We start from the raw sequence: 24225 nt of genomic DNA, 5'->3' as shown, positions 1-24225 counted from the left end.
ATAATACATACTCAGTATACCAAGTTGCAGAGGTCTCTTACTCTGGTCATCAGATCCACTAGTCTGCTCTGTTTAGCACCTTCTGTTGCCTGGCCCTGTGCCGATGCAGCGTCCCTGACCTGCCTTTCAGATCACGTATTTATAAGGACAGCTTCTTTCTTATTTAAGCACTCTAAATAATACTGGAAAATCACAAAACATTAAATATTCCTTTAGTTTCACTGTCCATCAGTTTGTTTCCATTGAGAGAGTAATATTCTTTTGGTTTCAAACAGTAATGCTTTTCTAGCAACAGCTTCTTAACTTTTTCTTTGCAGGCTATTGAATGCTTTCCAGTATCTCAAATATCCTTTACAGATGGCCAAATTGTGGGTGGAGCCTGTGTATTGCCAAATCCATATAAAAATAGCAAACTCCTGGGTCAGATAAGACAAAATTTTTTACTGCCCCATAAGGCCTGTTTGTTTGTCACCATAGAAGAGAAGCTAGCTAGTGGAGGACCAGTTCACCTTTGCAAAGTCTCCTGGATTCCTTTATTCATTACAGTAAAATACCAAACTTGTCAACTTTCCGGTGGCATCTTTTGTAAATTGCTCATTCAGAAGAGTTTTTGAATTTCCCAGCAAGTATTTGGTACTAATTTGAATGGATTTGACCTGGAAATATTGACACAGTTTGGTTATAGTTGTAGTGTATTGTGGTCATTGCATTCCATTGTTGATAAATTGTACTTGGAGTCCCTTTATGAAAATAGATATGTTCTTAGATTTTAAATGTTCTTTTAATGAAGAAATACAATTGTAGATACTAAAGATGCTAACAGTTAGCCAAATGTTGCTGTTTTGGTTCTGAGTGTCATGACAATTTTCATGATGCTTGACCCAGTTTCAGCCAGGAAAATAAGAGTAATTTTGTCAGACCATTAGTTTACTGCCTGCAAATGTGTATCCTCACTTCAGCTGTTTGCTTCAAAACATTTGTTAAGGATTATTGGAATTTACAAAGGAAGTCTTGCTTTGAGAATGAGTAAAGCAAGGTGTTGGAGGGGAACGTGGTGTACTCTTTCATAAGAAAACAGCAACCTTCTCCCCCCTCACCTCATGCCCTACTCCCAAAGAACATGTGACATGTTTCTTTTTAATAACTCGATATTTTAAAAAAATTTAGTTGTTTTTTTTTTAATGTAAGGTTTCAGACAGTTCTTAAAAGGGAAAAATTGTCTTTTGGGTTCTTTCTAAGTTCTTAAATGAATGGTGTATGCTGTAACATCTTTTACAAAGAGAACTTTTCCTCCCATAGGGGTAAGGAGTATTTGAAATGTATTTAGGTTAATTGCAAATTAAAAAAAGAACAAAGTTTTAAATGGTCTAACAAAGTTTTAAATGGTCTAGTGGTCTGAATTAAAAAGAAAAAAGTTTTCCATATCAATTTTTATTTGGTCATTCCTGTCCTAATTTTATTAGTGTTACGGTCCTTCACAGAATCCTTTGAGAATACTCGGATAGCCAAGACCTCAATTTCTAATTCAGAGAATTGTGTCAGACATTCCCCTTCCATTCTTACTGAGCATTTTGGGGTATGGTTGTTTGTTAAGCCTACTTTCCTTAGGTGAATGAGGTTTATGAGACTGTGGTGTGCCCTTTCTGGTCCCTTCTGACCTGTTTGCTCATTTCAACCATGCAGAAGGATTTAGGTTTCAAAGATTTATTGAATGTTTTTTTTAAGATCTCCCTTGTTTTGTGAAAATTAGAAGCTGTTTGCCAGTTGAGAGAAAAAGCCATTAAAAGGGCTTCAATAAAGCAAAGGCTTCACTGTTGAGTTTTACTGTATTACATAAGTATCTCAAATGCAAGAAAGATTTCTTGAGCCATACTCAGCTTCAGCATCTAGAGGTTTATCTTTAATATAGATTAAATACTTTAATATATATCCTTATGTTTATTAAAGAATAATGACTTAGTTGCTTTACCTTGCATATCTCATGTGTTTCAGGAATTCTTCATAAGTAGATACTTTTGGGGTTTTTTGTTTGTTTGTTTATTTTCAGAGATTAAACTTTATCTAGAAATTCAAGCAAACTTAGAGAAGCAAAATTAAGATCTTTGTTTTTGATTATAAATACCTTGTTCCTACAAGACAGAAACAAAAATCCCTTTAAAGTCTATTGCATTTACTATTTTAAAATAGCATAACCTTTATTGCCAAAGGCCTGCTTTGAATACGTTATCATAGTAATATTCATTATTTAAGTTAGAAACCATTATTAGTCACAGGGTTATTCATGTGTGTTCTGTTCTTAGGTAATCTGTGTTCACCTAACCCAGAAATGTTAAATATAGTTCTGCCTTTTACAATAGCCTTTAATTGCTGAATCATTAAGGAGCATGATTAAATATACAAGGTATTTCAGGCACCATCTTGTAAAGAATTTTGTAAAGGCCTACAGTGTTTTTTAAGGCAGATGCTATGAGTGGCTGTTTTCAGTCTTTGTGCTTGAGGATTACTTTCTGTAGTTAATATTGCTTATAACAATATAATAAACTCCCATATTTTGGTTTCTCAAAGCTAGACTTGTTTGGATTTTAAGATTAAATCCTGAAGTCAATATCAACAACATGCTGTAATAATTTGGTGATTTTTCTAGTTCTTAGTTAAATATAATTTGATGTGCGTGTGTAGCATGACACCATTGTATAAATTGCAGAATATAATATGAAAAAGCAAGAATAATGAGAAAAATCCCCTTTCTCCAGGTTTATATTAGCTGAAATATGCTCTCCTTTTTTTTAGCTGTTCTTTTTATATGGAATACATTTCTATTAGAATTTCATATTTTTAGTTTTTCTTTATTTTAACCTCTAGAGGTTCTAAATAGATTCATATCTATTTATAATTTTGTATGTAACCTATATTTTTAAGCATTCTTCTCTCTTAGTTATGCCAAACTAGAGATACTGGTTTAAAGAAAAAAAAAATCATATGGAGAATGTCAGTGGTGAAGGTATTTGTTAGGGGAAGATTTACCTATACAGATTTTGAAAAAAATCATATATTTCTTAAAAAAAAGGACAGTTCTATTTCTCAGTGATTGTATGTGCTTCCCTGCTACAGTTGCAGATATTTTGAATATGATCTTTCTTCCTCTACCATCTGACTTCTTTCTCCAGAGTCGTGCAGTGAAGTCATAATCCTGTGTTTCACATCCATCTGTTACCATAGAAATGATTGTAATAACCTAAATTTAGCATGATGTCTCTCCTGCAGGATCAAGCAGGAGGATTGAATGGGTTGTATGTGAAAGTATCTCTGTGAAAATCAGAATATGTTAACTAAATCTAAATGCTGTGATAAATTTACGTGGAAAAAAAAGGAACATCTCAAGTAAAACATATATCGTGCTGCTTCTAGGTTATTTAAGTCATCATATATGAAAACTTCCACGTAGCATGCAAACTTAATGTCAATAATTCCTTTTTTATCCTATCAGGAGCTAGTACAACACACAAGATTCACTGGAAGATACATATTTTAATCTAAAAAAAAAATTAGTTTTTGAGAATATTATTGGAATGTTTATCATGGTCTGTATATATTAGAAAGCAAAGGAATGAGCTTAGAATTTACTATGAAAGCGGCAGTTTATTTTCATGTTTAAAAATGCAAACAGAACTTCTAAAAAGTTATTTTCTAGAAATAGAGTAGAAATAAATTTTCACTTTTTTGAAAAAACAATTTCTCATTGTTGGTTGAAAGCAGAGAGTGCTTTATTGCATAGCTTAAGTACTGTCTTATCACATTTATATTTTTTGGATAGATGCCCTTGCACAGAATTCTACCATTGTTATGTGTGTTTCTGTCTCAAAGAAAGATAAAAAGAGAATGTATTATGAATGTCTAGGAAAGCTGCATAACCAAAACTTCAAAATTAGGAAATGTTGAAACTACCATCTACATACAATCACCATGAAAAATCCATTGAATGGATTATCATGTACTGTTATAAACAGGATTCCAGGACCTAAACATAAAGGAAGATCTTCGGTCATCTGATGACCACCTAGTTAAAATATGTTGTTTTGTGACTGGCAAGCAAGCAGCTGCATGAATTATTTACTTCATGTTACTTCATGCTATTGTTATTATAGAAAACAGGATTGCTAATTTCCTTGTGGTCCTCATGGAGTATTTCAGCTACATACATGATTTGAATCACTCTGTAGGGTTGAAGCATTAATATTATCATTTCATAGATAGAAAGATTAGGCACAGAGGGATTCACATCAAAAGTGTCTGTTAATTTTGAGTGTGATGTTTGAGTTATTTACAAAATAATTTTTTAAAGTACTTTGTATTTAGTATTATATAACACAAAATATGTTCAAACCATAACTCTCATTAACATGGTTAGATGATTAATGCTAAAATTTTATGTAAAATAGATCTTAAAATGTCAAATCAGAGACTCAATGAACAGGGTCTCCCCTTTTTCTTTCCCCTCCTTCTTCCTCCACACCCTTGAATGTGTTTTCACTGTTACTTTCCCTCTATTTCAGTAGGAAGAATAAATGTGTTTTTAAAGGGAAACTTTTTTGCAATTTTACTTCCTTGTTCTGTGCATATCTTTCAACTGTGCAGCTAATCAGGCAAGATGTTCTATCATCAGGCCTGAAATATAGGCAATGATTACTTAGTGCTTTGCTGGTAAACTTACTCCCAAGTAGTAGTGGGTCAGCAAATAGCATATAAAGCTAAAGAAACCTTGTTTGTTAGTTTTTTCACATGAACTAAGAGTATATGTTTCTGATTTTAAGATTATTATAAAAACTTTTCATGCTGTGATCCATATCCCTGCAAAATAGTGGATCCTTGGTCACCATCTTCATTGGTGGTACCTCAAATCAAAGGAAATCATAGCCGTTGTTCTGTGGAAATGTTTGGTTTTGTTGTTGTTGTTTTTTTTTTTTTTAGGGGAGTTGGTTTTGATTTACTTTTTTTACCCCATACTATGTCATAACTCTGACCATGTTTTCAGGAGGTAAAACATAAAAAGCATCAGGAGCTTTTATGCTTTATTGGTGGTTCTGCAGACAGAAGATTGATAATTTTCTTGATAATTGTTTTATTTCACTGAAAAATAGGAGTTAGGTAAGAGAAATATTGCAATTTTTTTTGATACATGACTGATATATATGTAGGGAAAAACAATAGTAGCTTTTTCCTTTATTATGTAAACTGGTACTGGATATTCTCCTACTTATCGAATGTGCTTAAGTCAGCTGTAAGACAATTATGTTGCCTTTTGGTGCTTTGTTATGACTGTAGCTCTTGTGTATTTGAACCAAAAGTGTTAAGATTTAATGAAATGCCTTTTCCTTATAAGTTATCACCTTTTCACTTCCGTGTTAGAAATCCTCATTGCAGTAAATTATGTAATTTTTTTTTTTAATTTCTGTTATGGATTTCTTTATATAATTCGTGTGACTGTTCTTTATGAGTTAAGCAATAGTCCCTTGGAAATGAGTAAGTGAAGGTGTAAAGCTGTGGTAATTTGTACAGTACTGCCCCCGATTAAATGTGTTAGTCTTCTTATTTTTAAGTTAGGTGATAATATAGTGAGTATTATAGCAAAGTATTATATAAAATACAGAACAAAGGAAGTATTGTATGGTTCATGAAACTTGTATGAATGAGTGTTGGAGTTGGAATAATAATCAAACAGACAATTTGTCTTGACTTTCATTTGAAGAATTACTGCAATAAAGATACATTTTTTAATTAGCTCACAATGTTTTTGAAAAACAATCAGTTAAAGAAAGGTAAATACCTTTAATGTAGATATTGCATTTTTTTCTGTAATAAAATGAAAAAATGTTATATTTTATGCCTTTGAATATTCTTTTTTGTGAATAGATGTGAATTAGAACAGATATTTGTCTCAACTGTAAAGAAATTTAAAGGACTATCAGCACAAGTGTTACATATTAATATCAACAATAGTTCCTTTTCTTCAATGGCTACAGCTATACTAAACCACATTTTTCTAAATTACAAGTGTTTATGCTTTAAAAGCAACTTCACCTGCTTTGATGGAGTTTGAGGTTCCTAGTCAATATAATTTAGTTTGCACCTAAAATTACTGAATGATGTTCACTAAGAAATCAGTTACAAAAGCAGGAATATAAAAGCAGCTAAATATGTGGTTTTGGGTTGGGGGTTTTTTGGCTTTTTTTTTTTTCTTTTTTTTGCTTAGACTTGAACAAGGATTATTTCCTTTTATTCTGCATTTGTATATTTTTCACTTTTCAGGTAAGCTGTTATTTCTCTTCCTCCCTCTCACTTGAAAACCAGCTTTTTATTAACATTTTAACCACTCCTCCTACTCTGTCATTACATCATACAGGTAAGTTGCTTACCCCTTAAACAATTCAGATGGTGTCTTCTAAATATAACATGCATGGATTTGTTGTCACCCTGTGGTAGGCACACGTCCTGTCTTTTCTTATGAAGTTCAAGTGAACCGCCTTTTTGGTCAACTTAATTATTGGATTGTAGCTATTTCAGGAGATCATATTGAATAATGAGGATTCATGAACAAGTTTGACGTATTTTTAGAGAGTTTTATATTTCAGATTTGTACTCCACTGTAGTGTAAAGGCAACTAAAAGTAAAATATAGAAATCCAGCTTGTGACCAAATATAATCTAATGTAGCATTTCTCTTATGTTGCTACTTTCATGTATTTGTAAGAATACCTGCAACTATCAAACTGAGAGGTCATATAGGTGCTGATTAATGGCTTAGAACACAGTAATACTTCAACTTTAGTGTTGGCTAGACATTTGGATCAGAAGGGTCAAGTGGTGTCCATCAGTTACTAGAAAGTATTCTCAACTTTTAATAACTAGGATTTAAGGAGATTGACATGTACTATCTTACTTCTAGAACCTTATAATATGGTAACAGAGTATGTTTGCTGATGATAGAAAATAACAGTATGCTTGCATGGGAGTGATACAGCTATATGTAGAATGTACAACTCAGAAAACATTCTGGAGTTTTAGTTACTTAATTATATGGATTGGGAAGCTCAATTGCATTCATCGTAGTCCCAGTAGGCTTTTCTTTGAGGGAATTTGTTTCATGGAAGGTAGAAAACGGACTAATTATAGTGAACATCTGGTCTAACCCTTAAGTAAAGCTGAGAGATATGTCTGGATAGATGGTCTGTTTAGGAGCTCAAGTGCATCACTGAGTGCTTCAGGTTTCTCTAGATATGCTACTTCCATTTGAAGAGTTTAAACAAGATAAATGGATTGAGGCTGAATACTCAGGATCTGACAACCTCTGCTTCATAGGAACTTTCAGAGCATTCTTGCGGTTTCTCACGGAGGTTATAGAGAAACACATAATACAAGTTTTTATTCAAGTATTTAGAGCATCTATTTTGTTGAGGAGGTAGTGAAATAATGCTTAATCTCGTCATTCTAAACCTCTGAAAATAAACTAAAAAATGAGAAAATAAGGTTGTAGGGTTTAGGTCTTGTGTATGAGGAGTCTAAAAGTATCTTACCTAGGTAAGGAAACCTAGATATTACTGTGGAAAACTGTAGGTGTTTTCAAAAATGGATGAGGTGAATTTCAAGTAATCTGTATTGGTCTTCAGTAGAAAGTCAAGTGATCAATTTCTGATTTAATTGTGGTGACAGATTTGTATCTATGTTACATCTTCCAGCAAGAGTCATACAAAGGACAGTCAGCAACATAGGGGAAGTAAAAGGAGAATCTCTATCTGCCTAAATAGGACACTCTCTTATCTAACGTTTTCATTTAAACATGGACTGGTTTTGCTATTTTGTTTGTTTGTTTTCTTTCACTTTTGAAGATTCTAAAAGTGGATATTGAATAAATCAAACTCTTACACAGAAATATTTTCTAAACAGAGTGGTATGTATAAAGCTTTTACTCTCTCTGAATGTTATGACAAACTCTGTATACCAACTCTGAGGATGTTTATGTGTAACTTAACATCCTACATAATATCCTACCAACTGGAAGTGTATGTGATAAAAGCAAGTGTAGCTAGTTACACAGCTAGATTTATATTGTGTAGCCTGTGTGCGAGATTTTAACTGTTAACAACATATTTGATTTACAGGTTAGAAATATCAGTCATGGTAAATAATTTTCTTGTTTGCTTTCTCTTAGATTATACTTTTTAGAATGAACTAGTATGGGAAAACAGCTCATTTGTAGGTGGCCAAAAGACAGAATTCTACTTTGATTTTTTACAAGTTTTTATGTTCCTGTTTTAATATTAATTGTCAGAAGAACCTTTTATGCACCAGTTAATAATTCTAAGCATAATCAAAAGGTATTTAAAAGTATTGAAAAATCTACTCAAAATTATCAGCAGTAACTTTTCTCACTTTTATTTGGTTTATATGTATTTGTCTTTTTATATTTAGAATCACATGAATTTTGTTACCTTGATATATAGTAATAAATGCATGACATATCTTCTTCATCTTATGTACCTTGGCCTCCCTCCTTGCATTACCATTGATGCAGAGAAGACAAGGCTAACCCAACATTATTAGGTCATAGATGCAAATACTCAGTCACTAGCAGTTTAAAGTGGGGGTTTGGTGTGTTTGCGTCTTGGGCTGACATTCTGGTTTTAGTGAACTAAGTCAGCAGAGCAATTTTCCAGGTAAAACAGGTGGAATATTGATTATTTCTAGTCCTACAGCCAACGACACACTTTTGGATTCAGTATTATTTTTGCAAACAGCCTTTTCTCATTGTTATTTCTCATACTTTGAGATCATATCTGAGACACTGAACCAGTTGTGTTTTGGTTCTAGGTGCTTCATGGTAATGCATTTCGTTTAATTCTTTGGCAAAGGCCGGCTTGACAAATGCTTCATCATCATGACTTCAGTTTTGAAAGTACATGAAAGTTACATGTATTTTAAACTCATGGAAAAGAACCAGGGTCTTGAGAAACTTTATCTGATAAATATAAAATGTCCCCTATGGACAAACTTCCTGAAGCTCCCTTTTTCCCCATATATCTTTTATGTCTGTGGTGTTGTGTGCCCCATGAAAGAAATAGTATTACACCAGTTCTGTAGGAAGTCTGTCTGTTTAGCTGTATAGGACAGTAAAGTGTGCTATATCCTTAATGTAGTTGTTGTTATTGTACTTATGTGTGTCTTGTGTGGTACAATTTTTCTGGAAGTAGGACCAACAAGTGAATTGTTTGAAAACCCTGGGTAATTGTTACAGGTATTAAACGAGTTATCAAGAGTTATTTCATTGTGAAGCATCTGAAATGGAAATATATTTAGAAAAAAAGTACCTTAGACAATTCCAGAGATGTGGTCATAGTTGAATGCATTCTTTACCCCATTCTTTTCCATCTGTCACACTTGCAAACAATCTTGCTTACTATCATATCTACCAAATCCCAGATATGGACATATCATATGTTTAATGTATGTAAATACTTTATCATGTAAAGAAGATCAGCAACGGATAGTTGAAAGCACTTCAACCTTTTGATTTGTAATGAATAGGGAGTATTCTGTGCTGTTCCCGTGTCATCTTTTTGTAGTACTAAAATCTTTCTATTCTTTCTTATAGTCTTCAGTTTCTCCTGTGTGACTGACAATTCATTTACAGTCATAGCATCTTTGGGTCTCAGATACAAAAAGTATAAAATATATTGCAAGTAATGGTGCCATATAAAGATTGTATCAAGTTTTTCATTATTGTTCTGCTTTCTAAAAAAGACGTACATAGGAGATAAAAATTCTTCTAAAAATAATATGTAGTAGAATATCAATGTTTCATTATGTCATGACTTTCTAGAGAAATCTTTAACTTTCTTGCCTTTCTTAACACCAATGGCATCCTGGCCTGCATCAGGAACAGTGTGGCCAGCAGGAGCAGGGAAGTGATCCTTCCCCTGTACTCTGCATTGGTGAGGCCACACCTTGAGTATTGTGTTCAGCTCTGGGCCCCTCAGTTCAGGAAGGACATTGAGGTGCTGGAGCGGGTCCAGAAAAGAGCAACGAGGCTGGTGAAGGGACTTGAGCACAAGTCCTATGAGGAGAGGCTGAGGGAGCTGGGGTTGTTTAGTCTGGAGAAGAGAAGGCTTAGAGGCGACCTCATCACTCTCTTCAACTACCTGAAGGGAGGTTATAGCCAGGCGGGGGTTGGTCTCTTCTCCCGGGCAACCAACAATAGGACAAGGGGACATGGGCTCAAGCTCTGCCAGGGGAGGTTTAGGTTAGATGTTAGGAAGAAATTCTTTACAGAGAGGGTTATCAGACATTGGAACGGCCTACCCAGAGAGGTGGTGGATTCACCATCCCTGGAGGTTTTTAAAAAGAGATTGGACGTGGCCCTTAGTGCCATGATATAGTAATTGGAGTTGGATCAGGGGTTGGACTTGATGATCTTGGAGGTCTCTTCCAACCCTACCTATTCTATGATTCTATGATAGATGAGTGACCATACATTTAGTGGTGAACTAGATAATTTCATATGAAAGTAGAAGTGTAGTCATTTATCTTAAAACAATGTGATATATATCATAACATGGGAGTTCCAAGTAAATGAAAATTTCTGTATAAAAGCACAAGTTTGAACAGCAGAGGAAGGAATGTGAAAACATTTTCTGTAATATCTAGCATTAAAAAATTGTTTTGACCACTACAGGATGAAGCTGCGCTGTATCATGAGAACTGCTTCTATTTATTTGGCAAAATCATGGGAGAATTTTAGTTTTGGATTTCTATCAAAATTAACTGTACAACCTTTCTTTTTAAAGTATTCTTTATTCCTTGACTATATTGAAATACCATTTTCCTTCTCTTGTACCAGGTAAAAATGTCTGTGATAGATATCAATGTCACTTCATTTTTCATTTTTTAAAAATCCTAAATTAACACAGATAAGGAGAAGACAATATTCTGGCTGAACTGATATTTGGAAGTTCTTCTTTCACTGTAATACACAGTAAATTAAAGATACCATGTTTTAGTTAGGTTTGATTGTGCATTTTAATTTTTTTTATATAACATTTTTCAGGTTTACTTCACCAATTTGTTGCTTACTCTCTTCCTATTTTAGTCAGTTTAAATTCTATGTACTCCTAAGTGAATATTCTATCATATTTTTAACTTCCTCCCCAAGCTAAATTAAAATGGAGATACAAAAATGAAAAATATAGGTGTTTTTACTTCACAGAGTAGTTGAGGTTGAAAGGGACCTCTTGTCCAATGCCCCCCTACTGGAAGGTCATCTTGTCTAATACCCCCCTACTCCAGAAGAGCTACCTAAAGCCAGCTGGTCAGGACCATCATACACAGGTCACAGAATAAGGAATGACCTGGAGCCCTTTAACAGTAGCTGGAAATAATTTGGGAGGATAATTCATGCAGGTTTTAGCCAGTTTTCTATCAGTGCCTAAAAGTAAAGGCTGTGCACAATGCGTAAGTTTGGAAATCTAATAATTAGTCTCCAAGTTGAGAGGTTCTTTATCTTTGATTTAAGATTCACTCTTTGCTCAGCTGGTATGTCAGTTGCATTTATTTTTTTCCTCTGAGAAGTTATCATTGCAGAAGAGCATTCTTAGAGTTATTGGTAGTTACTTTAACACCACTCAAGCTATTAGAGTGCCATGACTATTTTAGAGGGTAGAACTGTAGCTCTTGACATGTTAGTTATTACTGTAGAGCAGGTGAAGATTTCACCCAGTTTGATGGCTGTGGAGGTTGAAAAATCAAACTCAATTGCTTTACATACCAAATAGAATTAAAATGTGAGATGATGCCATTCTTAAATCTTTTGGTTCATGGTCAGTCCTTTTTTCTGTTATGTTGAGGACCTGGGAATTGTGCTCTTTTTTCTTTCAAAGGTGAAAGACTTTAACAAATTTTAGAGGCTCTTATATGCAGTGTAACCTTTTATTCTACTAAAGCATCCATTCTTAGTTGGTAAACTAGTTGCACAGTGCATTGTGAATTAGTTTTGCAACATCTAATTTACATTTTTGTTATTTACTTTTTGGTATTACCATGATGGGTATTGTAAAAGGAAGTGCTGAAAGTGTATACAAGTTCTGGAACTCACTTTGCATGTTGAAAAATTCATGGCATTGTAGTATCTGTGTCGGTGAACTGGGATGAGAAAGGTTGGAGTAGCACATTTCTCTTATACTGTTCTCTTGGACTTTTCCATGGCTGTTTTGAAGTCCTGGTTTAGTTGAAGTGTCTAGACATTAATAGTGTGATACCACTACTTTGTTTTTTTATTAAACTTGTATTTACCACCATCAAAGGACATACACTAGTGGTTACATTGTGAGGGAGAGGAGAGGTTTTATGAGCCTGTTGGAGACTCTCAACCTTAGTTTCAATTAGATGTTGCCTAGTATTTATGTGAGATTAACACTTAAAATATAATTTCATTAGATAAAAATGGAATAAAACAGATGTATATCATCTTCAGATAATTTTTTATTTAAATTAATTTCAATTTTTCTTAATATTTCTATCTAAGTAATGATGCCCAGAGGTGAGGTCCTAATACATTTGTCGTCATGCAAAGCACTTTTTACCTATAATTAATATGTATTTAGGGAATGCAACATTAAAACCAAAAGATCACACCTGCTGACAAACTGTCTTAATCCATATTTTAAAGCATCATTATGGTCATCAGCAAAATCTTTTTCATAAACAGTACTAGAGTGCTAAGGACCCAATGATCCAGTGGACACTGGTATTTTATATTTTTCAGGAGCGCAGTGGAGCTGAGCTGATCCTGCCAACTTCCTCTACGTTTTCTGGGACCATGAAAGAACTGGCAGCCCTGCCTTTTAACACTCGCTTATTTTTAGCTCGTTTCTGTAAACTATTCATCAAATCCCAAGATTAGAGAATAATTTGTAAGGCACTTTTAAGAGGCAGTTAAAACTAGTAGCATTTCAGGCACTGAAAACTTTGATTTGCTATTGTACTTCCCTCAGTTGCACACATATTTAATATTTGAATGCTAGTAAGGGAGCATAAAGACTCAAAATTGAAAAATCAGCTAATGAACATATCCCCCTTTCAAAAGAACTGTTCACTTAAGGAGATTAATGTATTTTTTGTACAAATAATGACCTGAAATGGTAAATATTGAAGTTATTTTATATTTTATGCATTTGGTATTAATTTTACTAAATTACTTACCACAGATATATACCACTTAAAATACCTTGGCATTTTGAATTACAATATAGCTCCTTTTGTTTTGTAAGGTTCATGCACTTAAATTTTTCTCACTTTTTATCTAATATTTCTGTTTTCATTAAGATAACTGATTTTGCATGACTGCATTTATAATCTATTCTTGTTTGACTAAGGAAAACTTTTCATGTGCTTTTAGGAGGAGCTAGAGTCTTATGTTTATGGCGCTAAATTATTGTTACCCTGCACAGAGCATGGACTGCAACATTAATGAAGCAATGACTGCTTTAATGTTGATGGTTTCAGATTTTACCAGGCAATAATGGTTGCAATTAAGATAAAATTATATTAAAACAAACAAACAAAAAACCCAAAAACCTGTACATAAACTAATGTATGTTGGGTTTTTTTTGAGATAATAACTTGCGTGTGTGACTACAACTTCAGGCCATTCACTTAGGTCCTGTCACAGGTCACTGCTGAGATCAGTGCCTGCCCTTCCTCTTCTTCCCCTCACAAAGGAAGTTGTAGACTGCAATGAGATCTCCCCTCAGTTTCCTCTTCTTCAGGCTGAACAAGCCAAGTGACCTCAGTCGTTCCTCATACGGCTTCCCCTCAAGGTCTTTCACCATCTCTGTTGTCCTCCTTTGGATGCTCTTTAACAGCTTAATAACTTTCTCATATTGTGGTGCCCAAAACTGCACACAGGACTTGAAGTGAAGCTGCACCAGTGCAGAGTAGAGCGGGACAATCACCTGCCTGGACCAGCTGGTGATGCTTTGCTTGATGGCCCCAGGACATGGTTGCGACAGGGCACACTACTGACTTGTATTCAACTTGCTGTTGACCAGAACTCCCAGGTCCCTTTCCTCAGTGCTGGTCTCCTGTCTCTCCTTCCCTAGTCTGTATGTACATCCAGGGTTGCCCTGTCTCAGGTGCAGAATCCAGGACTTGTCTCTGCTAAACTTCATATGGTTGGTGATTGTCCAGCTCTCTAATTTGTCCAAGTCTCCCTGCAGGGCCTCTCTGTCTTTGAGGGAGACAACAACTCCTCCGAATTTATTATCATCAGCAAATTAACTTATATACCTTTGAGACTTGCATTGAAGCTGTTTATGAAGATTTTGAAGAGCACTGGCCCTAAAACAGAGCCCTGTGTAACTAGTGACAGGTTGCCAGTCTGATGTTACCCCATTCACTATTACCCTCTCTCCTTGACCTGTGAGTCAGTTGCTCACTCATGATGTGTTTATCCAGCTGGACATTTTGTCCAGAAGGATGCTGTGAGAGAGTATCAAAAGCTTTACTGAAATCCAAAAAGATTACACCAACTGCCCTTCCTTGACAGACTTGGTGGATTCCCTTGTCATAAAAGGAGACTAGATTTAACAAGCAGGACTTTCCTCTCATGATGCTATGCTGGCTGTGACCAATAACAGCATTGTCCTTCAGGTGTTTCTCAATATCTCCCAGAATAATCTTCATTTAGCAGTCATTGAACTGAGACTGACAGGGCTATGGTTTCCAGGGTCATCTTTCTTGCCCTTTTTGAAAACTGGGACAACATTTGCCAGCTTCCAGTCAACTGGGACCTCTCCAGATTCACAGGACTGTTCAAAAGTCATTGAAAGAGACCTCACAATGACATCAGATTGATGTCATTCAGTATGTCATTGAGTATTCTCAGATGAATCCCTAGTCTCATAGGAATCCAGCTGGAGCAGCAAATCCTGCACAAGTTCGGGGCTGCTGGGAGTCTATCATTCTCACAGCCATGGACCTCCAGCTCAGGGCACTGGGACCCCATTAGTCTACTATAGGTGTTGAAGCATTAAACACCTCTGCCTTGTCTCTGTCCCTGTTTGTGAGGGGACCATCCTCATCATGTAATGGGCCGATGTTACTTCTGTACTGTCTTTTGCTATTAAGGTATTTGAAAAAGCTCTTTATATTTTCCCCCACAGTACTGGCCAGCTTTATTTGGATGTGTCAGTACTTTGATTCAATATTTTTATGATACTCACTTTTTGCTAGGAGTCCCCACTTTCACTTTAAAATCATCATTGTATGATTGCTATGGTATGTGTCTTCTGTTGGTTCCATAGTATAATGCCTGTAATTGTTGATAGTTTGACAATTACTGATATCTATTTTCTTTTTATAATGGTTGTTAAAAATCATGGTCAATTGATAAGCAACAAAAGAGAAAATCAATGCATTAATGATGAAAAATTCTACAGAGATAAATAAATTCAGCAAAGTCAAAAGTTTATCTTGTGAGCCCAGTGCAGCATAAGTTTTGCATTTCTGTAATTGAGAAAAACAACACCAAAATATTCAGTACATAATCTCTGAATAAGGAATCCAATTTTCATTAATTGTACCTGAGATTAAAATTAAATTATATTGTGAGAAATTTTCTGTATGTTTCACTGGAAATACTTAATAGTTTATGCTAATTTGATATTCTGGAGTGGTGACAGAGGTCAGAAGGAGTCCAACCTTCTTTGGCTGACTCATTGTGCTTTCATCAGTTAAATCTTTGGTATGTTGAAGTTATACTTTGCTTTACCTTGGCCAGTGAAAATTACTGAGAATTTATTTTGACTTGATAGCAATATGCTAGTGGTCTTTATTTGCAAGCACTGTGATTAGCTAGTGCAGTAAAACCATGATACAAATGTATTTTAATATTAAAGCATAATTAATAAACACATTATTTCTCATTTTTTGGTAAGTTACCTGATAAGTTGAACATTAGCATTTTTATCTGAGTATGTCATTCTGTTTTACCTTTCCACCTTTGGCTTTCTACGGAAAATATTTGGTTTGGATGTTTGAATCATCACACATTTTGAGCTAAATTACTTCAATGTCTGGCTCTGATATTTGAACAAATGAAGATGTGAGTTGGAGCAACCTTGTCTTAATCACAGCGATATAACATGGAAGTGATAGTCAAATAAACAAAACAGGAATAGATAGGATTTCTGTCACTTAATTTTAAAATTTTGTCTAAGTTTATCTGGGACAAACAATGAGACTTGCACTTGATCCATTCCCTCTGAATTCTCATGTAAAAACCACAGTACTTTTACTCTTTACCTATGAGTTGTTACTGTTGTCTTGGATCTTGCTGTAGTCATTTAATCCTATGTAAAAGCAAGACTGAAATTACCATTTGAGGCTATTTATCAAATAGCATAAACACCTTCTGCTTCAGGAGTTACTGAAGTAATGTAGGATCATTGTTATAAAGTGAACTATCTTAGGTTTCTAATAACTAAAATATTGTGATTTTTGCCATTTGATTTTTGTTTGTTGCTGTCAGAACTGGTGACAAGACTTAACAGCTCTTCTCTGTTGAGTTATTGTGGGCCTTTTGCTTAGCTCCAGCAAAATTTTGCAAACCAGCAAAATTAAGCTTTCCTGTACTTCTTTTCATCCAAATATGACTATACAATTCAAGTCTGTTTTATTTTGGTTTTGAGTCTGTGATGCGTAGTTAGGAAGAGTGAATTCAGTGTGGGATTTTTTCAGAAGGCTCTATTTTCTCTGCCACACTTGGTCAGCTGCTTGACACTTGGGGAGAAAAAATATTACTAGATAGGTAAGTAGCTTGAAACCATTTTAAAAGCCTTGGATGCCAGGCCATTGACCTTGAATTTGACTCTCTGTATGGTGTAAAGTCTTTATATGATGTAAAGGGTACACATGCTTATAGTTACTTGCATTTGTGAAAAGATAGGCTTCTGCATTTCACAGTAAAGAATCTATTGGTACCTAGATTTAGTAAATTGTGGTAAGAAGTATGATGGTTATAAGTGTGTGAAATGCTATGGATTAGTGTGTGGTGGGACCTTAGAGGTCAAACAAGAGTCTTTTTATTTTATATTTACTTTTAACTCTTCTCAAGGGTAAATGCTCTTGTCCTTCCACCTACGGTCTCCATGGATGTGTCACTTGCACCACAAGTTTACATGTGATTTTTTAAGACTGGTGACTCCTTCTATGTAGCAGAGGATGCCTTTTCTCCAGTTAAGTTCGTTATCCTAAGAGAATGGAATTATTCTATTTTCTTGTTTTGAAAGAGCTACTGTGTTTATATTTCACAGTATGAAACATTGGATCTGTGGTAACACTGGATGACCAGGTAATAGCAATATTTAGCCAAATTTTCACAGTACACTTAACCTCTGAGGGTCTTTAGAACAATCTAAATAAGAAATATTTCCAATGTGATTTCATAGGAATATTGTTTTCCTATTGAACTATTAGTAGGCTTGATAAAAGCTCATCTGCGATATGCATTCATGTTTCAAAGTGCTACTTAATAATATGTTACTTATTACATACCTTAACAAGGGAAGGTTTCAGGCATGATTTCAAGCTGCATAAAACAATTTATGTTAAACAAAAAACCAGTTTTGATGATGTCGCACTTGAATACAGGTGTCTTGAAGAACCTCTTTGGCTTTTATACATGAGATGTTTGTCAACTAATACAATATCTGTACCTCAGAATCCTGTGCGATTAAAATTTAGTTTTGTTCTTGCCTCAAAAATTCAATGTTGAAAAACCAATCTGTTTTACAGGTGTATTTTTCTAAGGTTTTAAAAATATTGCTTTCAAAATCAGAAGTTATTGTTGCTTACAAATGAAAAGGCTCATTAAAATGCTATGTTTTTATTTCCTGAATTAACTAATATTGACAAGGTTGTCCTTCAGAGGGTTGTAATACAGTATTTAATTACCAATTCTAGTTTCCTTTAATAGCCTCTGTAAAAAGATAATAATTATCTCACGTATAATCACTGGCTGATACACTTAGCAGCCCATCTATGATTCATTCTTTACAATTACTCACACTTTGTAGCCTTGGGACATAAAGAACTCCAGGCTTTTCTTGAAGATTAAGTATTGTTAATGGTTAAAGGTATTCTAAATTTTCCCATTCTACATTGTCAATGCCCTTGAATGTAGACAGGAATGACATCTTTTAGGTTGTGTGAGCATTCAGTCTCAAATAACCAAATGGTTAGTTGGTACTTGAGCTTTCCCTTGATTGTCCAAATTAATAACAAGCTGCTGGATGTTGTACATGGATACCAAACTGTGATAATTGGAAAGTTATTTAAGTGCCAGATAAACCAACTAAGAAGATATGAGTACTTTTCAGTTTCAAGAATTTTAGATAACATCTAATAATATGTATTAATTAAGTCTTCAGAGCATTTGAAGTGTGAGTTACTTCAGCTTGAACTCCAAGAAGATCAGCTTTGATCTACTAATAATAGACTGATGATCCAATGTAATAGAATATTGAACTTGTTTTTAAGGGACAGAAGTTGACTTCTTGGTTTCTTCTTGGTTTTTGTGGCTAATAGAAATAATAGAAGAGCAAGAAGTCTCCAAGCCTTCAGTGTTACTCTGATGTATATGCAGTAAAGTTTAAAAAAAAATGAAATCTGCAAAGCAAAAGGTACATTATGTTAAGTAAGATACAACCATTAAAAGCTGAAACTGACACACTTAAAATGTTGATGAAACAGCAGCATGCCATTTATTTTAGATTAGCAGTGTTCGTATTCTTTTAATTCTAGTATCTTCATGTGGATTGCAGTAATTTATCATCTTTGACTTTTCCTTGTGCAGTGGGTACACTTTAAAGTGTTTTGGAATTTTTTTTATATATGAATTTTACTTATTTTAAGATGTTGGAAAAAATCCAGTGGTCAATTTGAATAGTGTAAGGTTTATTGAGCAATATGCTATCTTACTTTTTGATGAAAAAATGGCATGTTTTTAATAATAATTTTTTCTATTACTTTTCCCAGATATAACAAAACGGTATGAATTACCAATATATCAAAACAAAATTATTGCAATAACAAAGTAGAATTTATAAAATCATTTTAGATGAACTAAAATGTTGGCTTCTTACCCATTTAGAAATTTACAAGCATGAGTAATAGATGTATATTGCATGCTTTCCTGTGCTAATATGTTTTCTTATGAATGAAACTTTTGAAGTGTAATAAAAATATATTTTAGCTCATCATGTCTCTATCATCTTCCAGCCATACTATCATCATCTTCTGTGTTGAAATTTTCATTTATACTACTATTGAGCTTGAGATACTTGAAGCTGTCTAAATGCTTTTCAGCTTTTGATAAAGTCCATGTATTCAACTTTTGTGAAAATTAATTCCTCAAAATTCATTTAACTTTATCATTAAGGAAAGCTGAATGCCAGTTGCCACAATTGAAACTACATAATTTTCAGATATTTGAGTTGGATATGTTTTTGAAACTTCAGACAAGAAAGTTAAACTGTCTTCCCCTCATTGCCTCGCCTTAACAGCACCTTCCAATCAAACTTAACTAAATAGCAGGCTCTTCCCACCATCCACAAAGGGGAGGTTATTGAATGTGAATTGTAGACAGTTTCTCATCTGTTTAGTAGTATATAAGTAGCCACTAGCTATCACTAGAAACCAAACCAAACCACAACAAAAAAATGCCAACTAAAACAACAAAATCAACAAACAAATGATTTCTCAATCCTTACGTTAAACAGCAGTGTTTTGTATGGCCATGTGTTTGTTAAACTTGTTCGTTTTCTAAACCCTGTAGTCTTGTGTGGTTATATGCTAAGTTTAGCGGAGTTCTAGCTCTCATTTGTGACCTTTTTATAGATCTTTTTTCATTTAATCTTAGTTGTGAATTTAGTAGGGATGCTTGGTATATACTTTGCCAAGCTGTCACTATTTTACCGAGAGGCATTTTGCCTCTTATTGGCACAGCAGAGGAGGGCTGTGTCACCAAGCCCTGACTTAGACAGGGATCTCATTATGAGGTTTTAAAGTTCTTACTGTTATCCCTCTGACAATCTGTATCTCATTTTGGATTTGGGGCTGGTCTCTGTTTACTTTACAGTTGCAACTACTTCAGTTAGATTTTGAGTTATTCTCTGGCTTTATTCGGCACTGTGCATGCTTGCATGTACTTTCTCTCTCTGAAGTATGTTATTGAGTGTGGTCTTGTTCTGTCCCAAAGCAGGAGATGAAAGCTTTGTGGTCTAACAGTGAACAGAGGTAATAAATATTGTTAAGTTCAGTCTTGTGTAAGCATATGATATCTACTTTATGGATGCACGTTAGTTCCTGATTTTGTTATTGCAATAGCTTTTAAACTGAAATGCAAGCCCTTTTTATTGTGAAAAGCAACTGTTGTATGACTGACATGTTGCAGTAGAAGAAAAGAGCAACTTTTGTTTTGGTTTCAGTCTCTCGCTGAATGTCCCATTTGCCAGTATTTAGAATGCATTTTTGTGAAGGCAAATAAGAGTGTTAGTGTTTGCTTTCCTCCAGAACTTCAATATACAGTGTAGTGATAAAAAAGCTTAAAAATATATAATCACTAGTATTTCCAATTCTATACAGAAGACTACCATGCAGTTTAATGGTATAGGGAAAATGGCTATGAATATATCTTTAAAAACATATTTTTGGAACACCATTATAAATCTAGTTCTGCAACGTGCTCTGTCTTAATTAGAATGTCTTGTTATATAGCGTGGCAAAATAAAACTGGCTTTTAAATAAAGTATTGTCAAGTCATAGATTTTCTAAGGTGGATTGCAAATAAACATGCTGGTTATGGGTCTCTTGGATTCTGGAAGAATAGGGTAGTTCTTTTTCATGTAACTTTACTTTTTGCTTTCAAAACACTGAGTAGATGTTGAAGACTCCCTTCTACTGTACAAGTAGCACAGTAATCTCTTTTAACTAGAGATGATAACTAAATTGTTTAATTTAGTTTTAGTTAATTGTACAGTTCAGACAATTTAATTTTGTAATTAAACTTAATTGTCTAACTTAGACAATTTAGTTTCAAATGTTTACTGAACTGCCTTTCCAAAAGCATGTGAAATTGCACAAATATGTTCATTTTTATATATATAAAAGTAGGAGTTCCTTTGCAAGCTTTTGAATATTTTCAACACTTGCATCTATAGAATTTTGGGTGACTATTCAGAAAGTGAAGCATTTTCTATTCAGTTGCATTTTAGTTTTGAAGAACTTCTGTGCTGCAAATAACTCCACAGTAGTTTTTCTCCCTTTTTTCTATTCACATGTGTAAAAGCCGCCAGACTAAATAATTTGTAATATATGTGGACCTTGTTTTCTGTAAATTGTTTTCTTCTGTTTATGTTTTATTAGTTGGGAAACAGGAAATAGTGCTCTACAGTTCTTCTTTATCACTGAAATATTAAGCAGACATAGGAAGAAAACCAGCATGATTAAAAAAATGTTTGAAATATATTTTTGTCTTTTATGTTGAACTGTACTTCCTTTTAAAAAATTAGGTGAATGCACTTAAACTGCCACTACTGCATGACTGAATATTTGCATTCTGTTATTTACTAAATTTCAGTTCATCAATCTTACTGTTGGGCTTTGGACATGAAGTCGTTAATGCAATACTGAGGTTGAGGAATTAATCTGAACTATAACTTCAGGAATACCAGTGTATATTTCGTGACTTTGAGAAAGCTCATTTAGCACAGTTCTGCAGTTACACACAGTATCCTGTTACTTTCTTCATTTCAAGCTCTTGATCTGATTCTTCCTTCTGTTCTTCATGACTAATGTATGTTCTTAAGGAATGAACAATGTAGGTTCATGTCCCCTGTCTTATGTTAATTTTTCCAAGTGAAACAAATTCTTAGTGGGAATTTTAAAATTAAAGAAAACAAAGCAAGTGACATTAAATTGAAATCCTCAGTATAGATTTTGACCCTTCGTGGGGGTAGAACTTCTTTAAGTGTGCTACTGTGAGGGTGGCCTAAAATTTAGGATTTCTGTTGTTTGCTTTGTTCAAAGTCCTTTTTTAATGTTTAAAAACACCTTGCCTGCTGCTGTACTGAAATACCATGTACTGGAGTACAAACAATACCAGGGTCTTTCTTAAAATAAAAATTTTAGTAGTGAAATAATAAAAAGGTCATCTAGACTGCGTATTTCTTCCATTCTTCAATTTTTTTCTCTCAATTTTGGGTAAATATTGACAAAGAGATGAGCAGTCATATATTTCCAAATATCTGATGCCAGTTAAAAAGTTAAAGATATGTTCACTTCTGCAAAACCATGCTTAGTATATAGAAGTTAAATCAAAGCAAATCACCTCTTTTAAATATTTGCAGATTTGATGTGTGCTGTGATATATTACAAAGTATTATTTCATACTGTGAAAGTGTATGATAAAATACAGAGTAGGTAATCAAAAAAACATATCCCCTCCTTTGTATAACAGTGGGAAATATGGGAATATACCAAAATTGTCAGAGAACATAGTCATTCTGATTATATGTATGTATCTTTTCTCTGTGTATTCTTTTTAAGATATAAGGAATAGATTAATTTTAATTTTTTAACAAAAATTATCTTCTAAGAAAAATAAGGCCATCATTCTCTTGTAAAATGATGAAATGGGTATGTAACCTGACAATAATTAGAAGGAAATTCTCTATGTGGCTATGTGTAGAAGAGAGAAATTTCAGGGAAAAAGTTGAAAATAGAATATATAAATTTATCATTGTTATGGTATTCTAGCTTGTTTGTTGGAGTAACAGATGTAACTTCTCTACAGAAATATTTTTCCTGTTTTAGATCATATTAATTTTATTTGGAATAAATCAATGAGTACCCAAATGGTTTAATTCCTCTCTACCAAATGGAGTAGCTGTAGTATAATAGTGCTTATTTGTTAAAATGCATATTTTATGTGCACTGAAAGATTTGCATTTTTTGGTACTTTTGCCTCAAATTTATAGCCATTTTAGTATTGAAGAAAATATATGAGAAAAATGTTACAATCCCAGACACTTACTGTTATCTTTTGTCATCAAATTTCTCCAAAACTACTGTATTAAATGGGATCTGAAATGTTTAAATGTTTTTATATTTTCTTAAAAGTAATTGTATTATTTTTATAATGAGTAACCATTTTTGATATAGTACATCAATTTCATGCATTTAGTAAAATATTGGACACTGGACAGTCAGTGTGCCATAGACATCCATCTCAATCAACTCCATCAAGTCATTTTAAATTAAAGATAAATCTGAATTTTAAATATTAGGAATATATTTTAAATTTTCTGGGGAGGAAGTGTAGATACGAGCATTTCTGCATTAAACTTGAGTACTCTATATTTTCAATGGGTTTACTGAAGACCTGATGTAAAATGTGATGAAATATATGGAACTCACAATCATAGTAATTATTTTTATTTTTTTGCTGAATATAGAGAAGGCACTGGTAGGAATACTGAGCTATTACTATATACCCTAAGTACATATATAATTTATACGCTTACACCCAACCTAGACTATTATGCATGTGTCATCATACCTAAAACAAAAATGCTCAAGTTTTCTACTTTTGAGAAGGCTTCTGTCAGTATTCTCAACACCAGAACTGTCCAAAAGCTGCTGCTGGAAGTGAAGAAATTCCCAGCTTAGAACTTGACTTGTTCCTTTAAATACAACAATATACATGCTTTCACTTTACCTACACGCTTTGCTAAGAAAATAGATACAGTTATACCATTTTATCTGTTTTCTTGATGCACAAATTATGATTTTTCTGAATATTTTCCTTGTCTCATGACTAGCTCAATTTGTATTGCAGTTACAGCAGTAGCTTTTCGCTTTTATATTTTTTTACCTTTTTTTTTTTATTTGACGCTTGGACAGTTTCCATTTCATGCAATGTTTTGAAGGTTGAAGAAGCGTTTAATGAAGTTACTGATTGCACATTTGAAAAGAAGATTTACAAAATCAGAACGTATATATGTTGTAAAAAAGTTTGTGACTCACTTTTGAAAAATATTATTTTCTGCTTTTTACTTCTTGGATTGCTTTAATGAGGACTATTTGGATTTGTTTATACTCTAAAATACAGTCTGTGCCT

At 33.8% G+C, this 24225-nt stretch overlaps 1 protein-coding gene and 1 long non-coding RNA gene across 5 annotated transcripts in view; both read left to right on the top strand.

Annotated features, from left to right (window-relative positions):
* The window catches only part of NOVA1 (NOVA alternative splicing regulator 1), a 143237-nt gene that overhangs the window by 29286 nt on the left and 89726 nt on the right, over positions 1-24225 (top strand). The window lies entirely within an intron of this gene.
* LOC113981746 lies at positions 8634-13622 on the top strand. The gene is made up of 2 exons (XR_003538517.1): positions 8634-8710; positions 12811-13622. It is a non-coding gene; the product is annotated as an uncharacterized LOC113981746 (long non-coding RNA).

Source organism: Neopelma chrysocephalum, unplaced genomic scaffold (assembly GCF_003984885.1).
Source record: "Neopelma chrysocephalum unplaced genomic scaffold, ASM398488v2 Primary Assembly neopelma1_24, whole genome shotgun sequence".
Taxonomy (NCBI): domain Eukaryota; kingdom Metazoa; phylum Chordata; class Aves; order Passeriformes; family Pipridae; genus Neopelma; species Neopelma chrysocephalum.
This window is presented reverse-complemented; position numbering and strand designations above follow the sequence as displayed.